We start from the raw sequence: 15980 nt of genomic DNA, 5'->3' as shown, positions 1-15980 counted from the left end.
GTTAGCATATTTGCACAATGTGACTTTGTGTTTGGTTAAAAAAGGTATTGTAACTGTTGAGAGTCTATAGAAAGTTTCCCATACGGCAGTAGCGCTACTCTGATCTCAGACTGAGAGTACAAGTCAATTTGAATTACAAAAGTTCGTTATTTTAGCGCCTCCAATCTATTTCTCTCCCACAGTTCATCTAAAATTACGTTACGGCAAAGTCATTATTCTGTCATAAGGTCTTCGAATAGATCAATTAAGGGTTAAATGATTATAGTAATAAAAATAGCGGCGAATGAAATGAAAACTGTCGTAGAGATGAGTAACAATGCAGGCGGAATGCAAGTCATTCACCATGACAGCTACAACACTTTTTTAGTATACGTAGGTTTTCGATTAATGTGCATTTATTTTAGCATTCATATGTAATATGCACAGTAGGGTGATCGATTTGTTTGCCTTTTACTTACTTAAAATGCGGAAAATAATCTTTTAGAAAAAAATTATTTTCATTTGATTTACAATAAGTGGTAACATAGTTTTATGCCGCCTCTAAACTTCAAATCGGCTTTAATAAAATTTTTTTTTTTTTGATGACAAATAAGAGCAGTGTATTTTTCTATTGCCTGCCGAAGGACGAGCGCTGCTAGGAAAAACATTTTTCATCAATTTGATATTTTATGTACCCATTGCATTCTGATTGTTCACACCTTTTGGGCATTAGAAAGGAAGCAATTATAGACCTATAATTTTTACTGAGAATGAGAAGTCAGCGAGTATTGAGCAGAATGAAAACAAATTAGTGCTGACTTTGAACAGAGATATTCTTGCTGCTGAGGCTTGCTGGTGATCTGATGAAAAACTTATGTACGAATTTCTGATTACAACCGTTCTTCAACAGTTTCATTTTTTTCTATTCATATTTTTTATAATTCATCGGATGTATAAACACTTTCATATGCCATGAAACGGACTCACTCCGTATTTAAAGAAAAAAACACAAAAAGGTGCTTAAAATGCTTAAGGACACAAAACTCTCGCGTGCATACATTTGAGTGTTCCGATAACCGCTAATAATACAAAAAAATGAGCAAATGTAATTTTAAGCAGCTCTATTGCTGTGCTGCCTAGATATGTTTACTATATAAGTATTTATACCAGTTGCTTTTCCTATTTGCCACTTGCTAATACTTGGCGAAATGAAGTGGCCTATTATTGTTATTTTGAAACTATTTCAGGTAAGGTAAAAAATTTTTGAAAAACACTTTTTTGAAAAGCCCAGACTATTAGCTATCATTAGAGATAAATATAACCTTCTTAAAAATCAGACCACGGCAATTAAAGGGTATTGAGAAAAAAGTACCTAAAATTACAAAACTCCCCATACGGTTTCTTGTTCCTGTCACCATCCCCTATCTTCTCACGAAAAGCGATGCACCCTGTTCTTGATTCATTTAAATTTCACCCGGCCCCAGAGAACTTTTTTTGCAAACATTAGTGGTAGGTAATGTGTTAAATTGAGTCGACCAACCTAATATGAATGCTAAAGTATGTTTGTGTATGTGTGTGTACATGTAATATCAAGCTATTAAGTGAAAATTTTCAACAAGTGCTCGAATTCACAGGTGTACAATATTTACAAAAAAGTCTTTATAAATATTTAGTTAGATGTTTTTGTAGTTGAAATCAGTAAATGCAGAACATCCTGTACACATTCATATACTGCATATGTGCATACATATGTACTTAAATATGTAAGCACGTGTATTATTGATGATACTGTTACGCATAATTATACACTTTTATGCATCTGTTTGTACGTACATACATACATACATATGTGCCATATATAATATTTATAGATAATATGCACTTCAGCTCGAACGACCAGAAATGCTTGCCTTCTGACTTAATATTTAATTAGTAATTGTAGTAAGCAGGGCCTGTGTAGAAAATTAATAATTATTTTTGTCCATGTTTTGTGAGAAGATCAGCAGATGTATCGTATTTACACACATCAGTATAAGTACATTTGCATCTACAGTCTGTCTAATAGAAGCGTGACTGCCATAACTTAGAAACTATTTGACCAAATCGATTCTAACAAACTGCATTGTATGGGCTTATAATATTTATTATACACAATTGATACTATAAAATGTATAGTCACTACCAGTAAAGTCGAGTGCGAAATGAAAAATCGTACTTTAAGTGTTGTAGGAAATTCATTAAAATCTGTAAATTTATTCAACTTTTGATTACAAATTCTTTGTAATTCATAGGTTAACAATTTAAATATTGCACTTGTTTTTAACCTAACACCCGATCATTACTCAGAATCCAATATGATCTTTTAAGAAAAATAAACAATGTTCGTGGAGCTTACCGTCCATTTGCTCACAATTAGCAGTTGTATTAATTGAACCGTTACAGAAATGAATTGTGTGAGAGCGTAACAGTTTTGGCAGCGAAGGAGAATATACATTCATACATAGGTAGAGCGAAGAATGGCAGTGCTCTGCTACGTCGAAGCGATAAAAGGCCGCGGTATATTTTTAACGGCAGCGCAACACCACCATTAGCTACAATGGCTACGAATCATACTTTGTGGGTTGGTTGAAGTGCCAGTCTGGCACTCCTCAAGTAGCACTGAAGCGCCGTTTTGATACAATTATGAGACCTCCAACAGGAAGATATCAACAGCCAGCCCGAGCTTTTGATAGAATGCAGAAGATTGATGGGATTTATGTAGGTTGGCGCACTGCCCCAGGCTGTCAAATAAAGAAGCACCCAATCACCTTAATCGTCTAGCTGTCAAACCCGGACATTTATACAGAAAGTGCTCAACAGTCTCCTTCTCTGAAAGGCCCTCACAATTTCTGCAATGGGGGTTAAGTAGCCCTAGCTTTTCTGCGTGTGTGCCGATCGTCCAGTGACCGATAAACACAGCTACGAGTTTGGAAATTGAATGACGAAAAGTCTCCAAGACTTTCTGAGTCCTTCATATATTGTACTGGGGCCAAAGGGTTTTCGAAATAGCACATGAAGAAATGAAGCTCCATCTTTTCTGCGTTTTCCTGAGAAATAATTTGAGCACTTCCCCTTTAACAACTATCAGGGGGTATCGATGACCGGGTAGGAGGTCTCTGAGGCCAATTCAGTCCCATTTCTGGCATGCTCATAAGCAATTTCATTTTCCTCTATGTTCCTATGTCCTGGAACCCAGATCAGAGAAATGTTACTTGCACACTCAGGAGATTTGATCTCCTTCTTACAGGAGTTTGGTTCTGCGCCATGGCGTCTTCAGTACCTTGATCGCGGCTTGACTATCAGAGAAAATGTTAATATCTCCCTCGTTCCCGCGCTTCCTGAGTATTTTGCATGCCTGTAGGATCGCAAAGACTTCTGCTTGAAAAACACTAGCAGTATTCGGCGGTTTATATGCTCCGACTCCGGTTCCATCTTGGAACCTTCAGTGACGACAGAGATGCAAGCTTCGGTGCAGATTTTCTCCTCGATCCAATCCTTCCTATCTGGAAAGATTGCCATAGCATGAGCCTCAAACTCTAGTTTGCGGATAGAGAGATCTGTTCGAAGTTCGGAGAAAAGCAGTGTTAACTGCCCGAAAATGTGAAGGTAATCAACTCCAAATTAGCCAAATTTCCTTGATGACTCTTTGATCGTCCATATTTATTTTCCTTTGAGTTTTTGCCTAACTATTGCCTCAACATTTTCAATAGGTTTGACATCAGGCGACTGTGAAGGTCAATCCAACATGTCCATCCCATTTTTTCGTTTCCACTGTACGCATCTTCAAATTCGTTACGTAGGATCAATGTCTTCTTGTAAATTCCAAGATTTACTAATTCTTTCAAACATCAATAATGTTTTTTTGTAAATCTTATTCATCGAAACTATATTCAAATTGGCGGTAAACAAAAGTAAAGGGCCAAATAATTTTTCGAAGAAGCAGCCCTACATGAATCTTAACTAGAATCATCGATTATCAGCAGAACACCAAAATCGATGTATGCAACCATCCAACCAAAAGGAAGATTCATCCGTGAATATCACGTTGCTCCAATTCCGTTCTGAATTTGCCTTAGCCCATGCAAGTCTTTTTTCACCTACCCGTAAACGTCTTCATTCATACCTTTGGATACATTAATACCACTTTTCCTTGAAACTACAATACTTCAGCTTCACGCAACGTTAAGGTTTTTTTTTTTTTTGCGTCTTCCGGGGAAGTAGTGAACGTTTTTAGCTTCGGTATACTATTATACTGATTTACTTAATGCCGGCCACGCTTTTATTAGGCGACTGTATATATATATGGGCATGTACAATATAAAGTACACATCCATCTCTAATTACGAGCAAATATATGAAGCGATAATTATTGAATAATTGCAAAGTAAAATATTTTGTGAGAATTCATTACGTATAAATAAATATTATATAAAGCAGAAAATCAAGTAGATTTGTAAGAAAAACTTGAACTACTCGGAAAAATTTCTGGTTGAGCAAAAGTGTTACGTATTTATATATGTATGAATAATTGGCGCGTTGTTTGGCCGAGTTTGATTTTGTTCCACAAATAAATAAATAAATAAATGGAGGGGCCTACGGTTTGAAAACGATTCCGAAAGTGAGATTTTTTATGAGGCAAAAATACACTCGAAGGAGGTTTGCCATTGCCAATCATTTTAAACGCTCGAGTTATTGTGCACCTTAAAGTTTGTTACTCATTAAAAATTAAATAAAATTAATTAAGACGAAGTAAATAAAGAACAACTCGTGCGACTCACCGGCATACCGGCAAGCATACTTGCTGAAACATAAAAAAGGATTTTTACTTCAACCTTTCCGTAGTTTCGGAACTAACAAACTTATCTTTGGCAGGCAGCTGAGAAAACGAAAATAGTTAAAGGGCACTTTAAAGTGCTTTAATGATTACTTTATGGGCTTCGCTAATTAGTTGAAAAAACAATCTAACCCTGTTTCTTTTTTTGCTGCAAAAAACCAAATATTAATGGCATTAAAAATAAACCTATTCCTTGAAAAATTAAATGAAATTTGAAAAAAGTCGAGCAAAGAGGCAACGAGAGATTTCGTATCTCCTAAAACACTCAGGCTAAAACGCCCACTGTATTTAAAGCTCTGGAAAGTAAAAGAGATAGATAGTCAAGGAGGTAAGGAGAGAAGTAACAAAAAGAAAGAGATAGAATAGAATAAAGTCAGAGACAGAGAAAGCTAGACCCTGGAGAATTTCTTTAGCAGATTCTTTAGCAAATCTGAAAATATCCTCCAGTTTGAGAGAACAAATATTACGCATTCTCATGACGTCGGAATCCAAAATTCGTAGCCGTGCTCTAGCAAAGGCAGGACACTTACAAAGCGCTCAGTGCTGTCCGCCTCCTCTAAGCAATACAGGCAAATCGAGTTCTTAATTATTCCAAAGCTGTTCACAGGCTGACCCCACCTTTAATGAAAGCGCCTTGACTTTGACGATCTAATAGCCAAAAGCAAAGCTCTAGTTTTGTGTTGGTGCTACTGCTATCACCATGAAAAGCAGTTGGTTTGTTCTATATTCGGTAAAATGAAGGCTATTCCATCTATTCTACGCTAGACGAACAAGATGAAACCATAACTGCGAATAGGTACCGATTGTAACCGATGCACTTGAGAGGAGCAGTTAGAGAAAAACGTTAAGTAGCCGATAAAAGTGTTTTCTAATTGCGGTCGCTCCTCAGCAGGCAATGGCAAACCTACGAGTGTATTTCTGTCATAAAAAAGCTCCTCATGAAAAACCATTTGCCGTTCGGAATCTGCTTAAAACTGGACCTACAGTTGCGGAACAACACCAAGCCGCACACCACGAATAGGAAGAAGAGCTCGGCCAAACACCTAACGGAAATGTATGATTATTTTTATTATTATTTTTTAAATCCCAGGCAAGGCACGATGGAGTGATATTCCAGCATGAAAATGTTGTGCTTGTATTTGAAAACACTCAAATGAAAGGTGCTAGACTAGCCGTAGTATCCATCAGACACCTTCCGATTAGTAGTGATTTGGAACCATGTAGAGAAATTTGACTAGCCACCGCTACCGTTCTTTTAATGAAATTGAAATTCGACTCTTTTTATGGACTACCTCAAAACCCGGGTAGGAATTCGAAAAGGAATCCAAAAATTTCCTGAATTATAGACGAAAGTAGTGACTAGCGATAAGCAATACACGCGAAGTGTAACCATCTTCCCACTGCTCGCGCAGTTGATGCACGGTAGAAAAAATGTCTCTAATTCGGCCATTTCTAAACTCCCAACACGATAGGGTTTATTTGACCGACCGTCCATACGAGAACTTGAGTCATCGATTGGTCACCAGGAGGCAGTATCCGTCACCAGCTATGCCGCTATAACCGCAGATGGGCGCTCTAAAATCGATTTCATCGAGCCTGGTAAATGCGAAATATCGGCAAGTATTCTGGAGGTTGCTTTGAAGCCAAGGGCAGACAAACATTTTGGTGGCAGACCATGGACGTTTAAACAGGACTCGGGACCGTCTCCCAAAGCTCGAGTGCACCATGTATGGCTAAAAAACAACGTTCCGAACGTCCACACAATGGCTGCCAAATTCGACGCGAATCCAACTAATTACTCTCTTTGGGCCATTTTGGAGTGCAAGGTCCGAACTAAAAATTCACCAGTCTCAAGGCGCTGAAAAAAGCCATTGTCCGCGAGTGGGCCAAAACACCTGCAAGTCACATTCAGGCAGCTTGCGATTCGTTTCTGGACCGTCTCAAGTCAAGGCAAAAGGTGGCCATATTTTTTTTTAATTTTTTTTTATTTTTATTTATTTTTTTATTTTATTTATAATTTTGCATTATTTTCACAAATTTTTTACTTTGAATTGAATTAAAGTAATTTTCCAAACTAAATATATGGCCTTTTTAATTGGTTACACTTCGAGTGCCGGAGCCTGTACTTTACAAAACTGAATTGCATAAATTTATGTAAATTTAAATAAATGTAAATTTAAAAACGAAAGTGCTTTCGTTTTTTATTTATGCTCCCAAAAACATAAAAAGCTCTGCAATCTTAATTTGGACGGTTAAACTGAGCTACTTCTCCGATTATTTGTGCAAATTTGGGTTTTATCTCAAACTTTTAGGTCACCTCCGAAGGACATATTCGAAAAACGTTGTGCACTAGTTTACTTACTTTCTTCGCAAAATAAAAAAAAAATTCCATAAAAATTAATAATTCAGTGTGCTCACATTAAAATTTCGGCGCCTTATCAAATTTGCAGATCCTTTCCCTTCTTTGCTTTATACTTATGTATGACACACCAATCATGAACTGCAGGATACTTTACATTTCATTACATTTGAAAAATCGCACAATTTTTCAATCAAGTCAGAAGAACACTGGAAAATTGGTACAGAAGATAGAAATTACTTCCGAGTTCTCGAACTATAGTAGTTAATAGTTCCGCGTTATTCCAATGGCGTTAGCCGACTGACTTCTAAGATTTTTAGTTAACCGCTAAAAAAGCAATATGCCAGAGAACAACAAGCTGAATACTATACCTAAGACACAGCAGCTAGCCATCAACGTCGCGACAGTTCGGTTTACAATTATTTGATTGTAGAAAATGAGTAGCGCAAAAACAACAAAGCAATTTGTGTAGTTATGAATACCAACAACACGATAAATATAATATATGTATGTATATAGTAAATATGTAGTTATGAATATTTGTACATGCGAATAATTCGCTTAACAATCAACTGGCAGCCGAGATTTAAGTTCAGGAATCCCCAGTCAGAGATTGCGAGCGCAGACTCGCCAACCGGATTTGAGAACAAGAAATTGAACCGGCCATTGTGCGGCTTCTGTCTAAGTTTAAAAGATTATGACTACATATATGTTTTCTTTGTATGTAAACAAAATGCAGACGCTATCATGAATATGTGATTAGGAGTTATAATATTATATTTTTGCATATTTAATATGCCATATTTTTTATTAACTAATAGACTCCGATGCCGTCTGCGACTTCACCAAGGGTGAGAAACTCTTTTTTTCGTTTTTTTTTTTAATTTAAAGTTAATTTTTCCAACTGATATAGGTAATGCTTTTCTGAAATCTAGACATTTTATATTTTTCGAAATTAAATTCGAATTAATTAATATTTTGTTTTTTTTTTAATTTTGTATTCTGTCTATTCTTATAATTCATAGAATTAAAATAAAATAAATAATTAAACTGTTGAATACAAATAGCGTTTTTCAGGCAGAAGTCCTTGCGATCCTGCAGGCACGCAAATTGCTTAGGGAACGTGGGAGCGTGGGAGATATTAACATTTTCTGCGATAGTCAATCCGCGATCAAGGCTCTGACGACGCCATGGCGCAGAACCAAATTAGTCAACTCCTGTAAGGAGGAGATCACATCTCTTGGGTGTGCAGGTAATATTACTCTGATCTGGTTTCCAGGACATAGGAACAAAGAAGGAAATGAAATTGCTTATGAGCTTGTCAAGAAGGGAACTGAATTTGTCTTAGAGACCTCCTACTCGGTCATGGACACCCCCTAATATAGCGTTTTTCAATAGGTGCGCTTCTACTTTTTTCCAATAGGGAGGGCGAACGACGCAATATTTTTTACTTTTCGCTTGTCATTTGTAAACTTCATTAGTATACATTTCATCATGGAACGCTACACACTTGAGCAACGATTGCAAATTGTGCAAATTTTTTATGAAAATAATCGTGCAAATTTTTTATGAAAATTTATAAATTTTCCAAAAAATCATCTTCAGTGATGAAGCTCACTTTTGGCTCAATGGCTTTGTCAACAAGCAAAATATGCGTTACTGGGCAGAAAGCAATCCACACGTGATTCATGAGGCACCGTTGCATCCCGAAAAAATCACTGTTTGGTGCGGTTTACATGCCGGCGGCGTAATTGGCCCATATTTTTTCGTTGACGAGATCGATCGCAACGTTACTGTGAATGGAAATCGATACCGCGACATGATAAATGATTATTTTTGGCCGCAATTGAATGGTATGGACTTAGACGACATGTGGTTTCAACAGGACGAGGCCACAAGCCACACAGCACACGCTACAATTGATTTGTTGAAGAGTAAGTTCGATGAGCGCATTATTTCCAGAAATGGACCGGTCGAATGGCCGCCGCGCTCGTGTGATTTGACGCCTCTAGACTATTTTCTTTGGGGTTATGTGAAGTCATTGGTCTACAGTACCAAGCCGGCGACGATTTGTGAGCTCAGAGCCAATATTGAACGCGAAATTGCTGGAATTTCGGCCGATTTATGCAAAAGAGTGGTCGAAAATTGGGTTCAACGATTCGACTTCGTAAAACGTGCACGCGGTGGTCATGCAAAAAAAATCGAATTTCATACTTAAATATATATGTTCAAACTCGATAATAAAAAAAAATTAGTTAAAAAAGTCAAACCATTTGTGTTTTATTCAAAAAAAAAGTTGAAGCGCTCTTACTGAAAAACGCTTTAGTTGTTAAAGACGAACTGCCAAATTATTTCTCAAGAAAGCGCAGAAAAGATGGAGCTTCATTTCTTCATGTGCTATTTCGAAAACCCTTTGGCCCCAGTACAATATACGGAGGACTCAGAAAGTCTTGGGGACTCCACGCCATTCAATTTCTAAACTCGTAGCTGTGTTTATCGGTCACTGGACGATCGACACTCACGCGGAAGAGCTAGAGTTACCATTTAACCCCCACTGCAGAAGCAGGGAGGACCTTTTAAAGAAGGAGACAGTTGAGCACCTTCTCTATAAATGACCAGTTTCAGCAGCTAGACGATTAAGTTGGCTGGGTGCTCCTTTCTTCTACAGGATGAGGCAGTGCGCCAATCCCATCAATCTTCTGCATTATATCAACAGCTCTTACTGGCTGTAGATATCTTCCTGTTGGAGGTCTCATAATGGTATCGAAATAGCGCTTTAGTGCTACTTGAGGAGTGCCAGAGTGGTACTTCAACCATTTACCTCCCTATCTACCTATAGCAGGATCCGACTTTTCTTTTTCAACCTTAAAAAGATTCGCAATGGTGACATGAGGGTATAGGTCAGTTCATTTGGATGTGATTGAAGACGATTCCGATTTGTTGGTAACATTTTTTATTTCCTCTTTTATTAAAGGGAATTTTAAGTCGGAATGAATTTGGGCATTCGTCACGTACCACGGAGCGTTTACCAAGGTGCGTTGGGTCTTGGATTGGGAACGTTGCAGAATTTCCTAATTTCAATTTGATGCTATGTTGCCATATGTTAGATACGCTTGTTGTCCATTGGGAGCGCGATTTACGGTTTAACAGCAAATACATATTTCGAAATATCAAACCGAGGTCTTTCGTTCGGCAAAGACATGGCTTTTTTCACGCCATTTGGAGATTTTATTTGTGCCGATTTCGTGCTGAGAAGAGGCTTCTGTGGGATCTGCTGCTTGCGTCATAATAGCAAAAGTACCGGTTAGAACACCATTTGTGATTGGCAGTTTGTGTGCAATAATTAGGTACAGTATTAGAATGGGTTGGTGCGTGATTACCATTCGGAATTCACAGAGAGGTCGTTGGTTCGAATCTCGGTGAAAGGAAAATTAATAAAAAAACATTTTTCTAATAGCGGTCGTCCCTCGACAGGCAATGGCAAACCTCCGAGTGTATTTCTGCCATGAAAAAAGCTCCTCATAAAAATATCTGCCGTTCGGCGTGGGCTTGAAACTGTAGGTCCCTCCATTTGTGGAACAACACCAAGACGCACACCACAAATAGGAGGAGGAGTTCGGCCAAACACCTAACAGAATTGTACGCGCCAATTATTTATTTATTTTTTTTATTAGACCTAATATGCTGTCTTGTGGGATCCCAGCTTTAATTTGTTGGAAAATGGAGAATTCCTTCAGAGCAATAGTGGCCCGAAATGGCTACCTTGAGGCTCACCTGTGGTAACTTTGATGGCATTGTTTATGCGATCGAATTGAGTTCTATCTGTGAGATAAGATGCAAACCACTCAAGTAAGCTAGGGTGAAGACCTATTGAACCCGTTTTTTTAATAGGATACTATATGGCTGACTCTATCAAATGGCTTCAAAAAGTCGGTGAATATGGCATCGCATTGTTGGCCTGTTTCAAATTGTTTTATTTCAAATTGTTAATTTGCGAATAAATTTAAATTTGTAGTAGTGGATCTACCCTTGACAAAAAGCCTTGCTGATAAGGCTATATGAGATCTGAAATTTGGAAGAGAATCAAATGACGAACCAGTTTTCCAAAGAGTTTAGTTATACTAGAGATTTTGCAGATCGGGCGATAATTTTGCACGCCCGAAAATTATGTAAAAATTCATCAGAAGCCATCGATTTATTAAAGATATTTGTAAACGGTTGGACAGTTTTTTAATAATATAGAAGGGAACGATGTAGGACAGTTTTTTAATAATATAGAAGGGAAGCCATATTCTTCACGAGCTTGGTCTTTTGTCAAGGCCAAAAGGCCCCCGAATACATCATTAAATGAGAGCTGGAAACCTTTAAATGTTCGTTAGCTGTTAAAGCATTTATTTTCTATTCCGGTATCAGATTGACAAACATAAACAGAACGAAATAAATCTGCAAATATTATATTAAAATTAAATTTAACTCCTATCCCTAAAGTTTAGCCATCTTAATAATAATGCCACATTCCTGCTTATTTCATTATTATAATAATGACATGAAAATAAAAAGTAAAGGATTGTAATAGCACACAAAAGATTTTAAAGTCGAAGGACAAACCTCCTTTTCATTGACTCAAGGAACAAACGGACCCGTGAAACATCATTTCCTATAGCAGGGGCAAGAGTTGATACTAACTGGAAAATCACAACCGCGCACTATAATTTTATTCACGTTTACGGTAAGTACAAGCAAATGGATATATAATTAATGTTTATTACAATATGAAATAATGATCATAAATTTGCTCGCTTCTGCAGTTCAGCACACAGATGCTTGCATAAGTAAATTACATAAGAATGCTCGACTAAAAGCGAAAGCGACAACGATTTATATGTACACATGTAAATAACCAGTTTCAAAAAGTTAATAAAAAAATTAAAACTGGCATTTCGATCTCAAACACAAAACAGACTTACATACATACTTACATGCGGCATTGGATGTTTTCGAAGCGGTATTTTCGAATCACATTCCATTGTGTTGCAGATTCAATGTCAATGTCAATTCGGTTCACTGCCGTTTCCGTTGCCATATGTTTTTCTATTTACATTATATAATATTAACAGGGGCGATTTTTTGTATTCAGGGGAGGGGTTTTTGGGTGCTTACATTTCCAGTGGCTCTACAAATGGATTGAGGCTAATAGGCTTTGATAGGAACCGAGACGCTCTTCTAAAGAGATATCCTTGTAACCAAGATTCTGTTTAGAAAAAAGGCGTAGAATTTTGCCACCTTAACCCCATTCTCTGTTTCTGAGCACTTTCGCTTTCTAAAAACCTGTAATGTGTGAGTACAGGCAGCAAATGCTGATGTTAACGGTTTCATTACATAAAAGGAGGAGACAATTCAGAGAGTGAGGCCAACATCACACTGTTAACAGGCTCTCAGCGATTTTGAAGGAATCAGCTAATTTGCCGACGTAACAACAAAACTGAGATTGAGAGTGATCAATTTGGAGGTATCGGAGTTTGATAATCCCTTTCAAATGTTGGCCAATTTTGAATGACTCTCTCGAGGACTTCGGTCGGTATCTCGTGAATAACTCTAGTTATGTTGGCTTCCAATGCCTCAATAGAAGCTGGTTTATCCATAAAACCTTTAAAACTTTACGTACCCCCACAAATAAAAGTCCACAAGTGTGATATCACACGATTTGGTGGCCAATCCACTGATCCAAGACGAGAGATAAATTGCTCACTGAAACGACAACATTGTTTCACGGACTGTATGGCAAGTAGCACCGTCTTGTTGGAACCAAATGTTGTGGAGATCACGGGCTTCAATTTCCGACACCAAAAAGTCGTTTATCAAATATGGACCGTTGATTCCTCCAGCTCATAGGCGCACTAAACGGTTGTTTTCAATGGATGTATTGTCTGTTATTGAATGGCTTCGGATTGCTCTTCAGCTCAAATACGACAATTTTGCTTATTGATGTAGCCATTAATCGAAAAATGGGCTGAAAAAAATTCGGGCCCCAAAATGCGGATCTTCGGCGAGTTTTTCAAAAGCCCAACAACTGAAATAATGACGCTTTAGAATATCGGCCGGCTTCAAATCTTGGATTAGCTGTATTTTATACCTTTTCAAACCAAGATTTTTGCGTAAAATCGTCATCGTAAGTAGTGCCATAAATAGGCCAAGTTTTTGAGATTGGCGCCGAATCAATTCTTCCGGGCATTCGGCTAAACTCTCATTCACAGCCACAATATTCTCTTCACTTCGGGCTGTACGTAGTATAATCGGTCGAGTATCGTCGATTATACTCAATTTTTGCCAATGATTTACCGAATAGTACGTTCGGTAGAACGGTTATGTACACCATAAGTTGGTCTGAGCGCGCGATGAACCGTCAATTTTCGTGATACATTTGAATGATTTGCAAACGTTGTTGAAATGTCAATGAATACTGAAATGTGAAATGTCAATGAATACTGAAAAAATTATCTATTTAGTTTGACATTAGTCATGTGAGATCTGTCAAAAAAACCCCTATTGAAAATAGTTCCTCCCGTTACCTCTAATCACCTTGTAACGGGTAAAAAATCAACGCAGGTATTGCTCACATTATGTCGTGGCCATCTGAAGAACGACTGATTGGACTAGTGTAAGAATATGATGAATTGAGCGGGCATATTCCCCTACGACGTAGCAGCCGAAGTTACCTTGATTACATCCACCAATCAGCGCGCGAAACATCGTCCCTCGTCAAACAACCCGACAAAAAGCAGGAACCAGCAATGGCAAACCCCAAAACTATTCTCATACAAAACCAATTGTCATTCGAAGATGGCATACAACTGTAGGTACCCCATTTGTGGAGCAACATCAAGGCGCACCCCTTAATTTGGAGGAGAAGTGAAGTGAAACATACAACAACATATGTGTACGCCAATTATAAGTTTATAAATGCAGTATTCGTTTGCGTCAAAAGTAGCTCCATTTTGTTTCCTTTTATTTGTGTATCAGCAGTTGGATGTTTCGTTTTATTCAAAGGCAATCTATACGAGGTGATTGAAATATTTTTAAGAAACGATAACACTTCAAGCTAATATATGGTAAGAGAAGCCAATTTAGCACGCAATTGTCTAGGAAGAATGCGAATGATTTGATATTTCTTTCCACCAGACACTTGCTAGCTCCATGAACAGATGTGTAATCGAGGTGATTAGTAAGAAAGAAGAAAAATGTATTACTCAAATAAATTTTTTTAACGAAGTAGTATTTGTTTGTTTAAAAAACTTGGGTATTTGTATTTTGCCCGGTATACCATATTTTTTTCGGTAGAGTAACCCGTATTTGTTTTTTTTTTATAGATATAGAAATCCGACGGCATATCTTTCTCTTGAAAATGTACATATTTTGTATTAAATAAAATAATGAATTAATTCTCAAATATATATGGGGGGACTAACAAAATTTCGGTAAGTCGATGGCATTATTTTGAAAAATTTACGAATGCCGTTAGTTTTGTTATAGCCTTACGATGTTTCATATAGAATTTCAGAAAAATCGTACAAAAATCGAAAAAACGTAAAATAATTGATGCAATGTCAATAGAACTTCCGCCAGTGACGCATATAAAACGGACACTCCATCTCTAGGTTAAACGTTGGCACATGTGTGTTGCTTCAAACGGGTCATATTTTTCACGAGATAAAATAAATACGCCTGAAATTTAATTCTGTTTTTTTTTATTTAAACATTCTCGGTACTTCCTGATCATAGGGTACAAAGAAATGTGCTCAATAGGTTCCACGAATTTTGAATGAGAGTCTAAAACAAGCTAGATTAAATTTCGCTCAATATTTTTTAAGAAAATTTGATCGTAACATTTGACGAAGCTTGGTTTTTTAAGTATGACCCAAAAGTCGAACAACAGCGGTTTGGAGCCCAAAAGGAACAAATCCACCTGTGAAAGCGAAGCAACAAAAGTGATGACACTCGGTTTACTTCACCAGAGCAAAAAATGTTTGCTGTTATTCCAATAACTCTTCTCAGTAAGTAACTGCCAAATGGTATACTCAAAACTGTGTGTTCAAAAATTTACTTGAAAATAGGAAAAACGAGGAGCTTCGGCGCTATTTCTTACACCACGATAATGCGGCGGCTCACAGTACTGAAATGACAAATAACTTCTTTGCGGTTTCTGGCATTGAAGAAATTCGTCCATCGCCCTAAATTCTGCGGATCTGGCGCCCTGTCATTTCTGGTTATTTCTGAAAATTAAAAAAAAATAGAGGTAAAGTCTTTGGTAGCAATGAAGAGAAGCTGCAAAAATGCTTTACTTTTTTCTGCAGTGGATTAACAGATCAAAAAAAAGTATTGAAATTAACGGCGATTATGTGGAAAAGATAAAAATAATGAAAGGTAAAATTAAAAATAAAAATAAAAATAAAAATGTATCCTCATTTGAATTCAAACTTTTATTAGTTAGTCCCTCGTACGTGTTTTTCTATGAGATTTTTCGATTGTCCGGTATAATTTTTTCGCTGAGTGTAGCAATAAGCGTGCTTTTGTTACAATAAGTGTTTAATTTGTAGTAAAAAAAAGTAAATAGTAATAAGAAAAAAATAAATTAAGGTAAGAATAGCAATAGGTTGTTTGTATATTTCATGCAATTCTTTGTGTTCTGTTCGGTATTATAAATCTAATTGTGAAGTTCAATTTCTCTCATTTTAAAAGTGCAGCATTCTGTAACATAATACATTGCATACC

General features: G+C 37.1%; 1 protein-coding gene across 1 annotated transcript in view; it reads right to left on the bottom strand.

Moving 5' to 3' along the window:
* LOC128865240 (ATP-binding cassette sub-family G member 1) overlaps window positions 1-7523 on the bottom strand; it is a 91030-nt gene extending 83507 nt beyond the window's left edge. Inside the window, exon 1 of the mRNA XM_054105365.1 lies at window positions 7271-7523. The gene's annotated coding sequence lies outside the window, so the exon portion shown is untranslated. The remainder of the gene's footprint in view (window positions 1-7270) is intronic.
* Window positions 7524-15980: the final 8457 nt, after the last annotated feature.

The sequence above is a fragment of the Anastrepha ludens genome, chromosome 5 (genome assembly GCF_028408465.1).
Source record: "Anastrepha ludens isolate Willacy chromosome 5, idAnaLude1.1, whole genome shotgun sequence".
Taxonomy (NCBI): Eukaryota; Metazoa; Arthropoda; class Insecta; order Diptera; family Tephritidae; genus Anastrepha; species Anastrepha ludens.
This window is presented reverse-complemented; position numbering and strand designations above follow the sequence as displayed.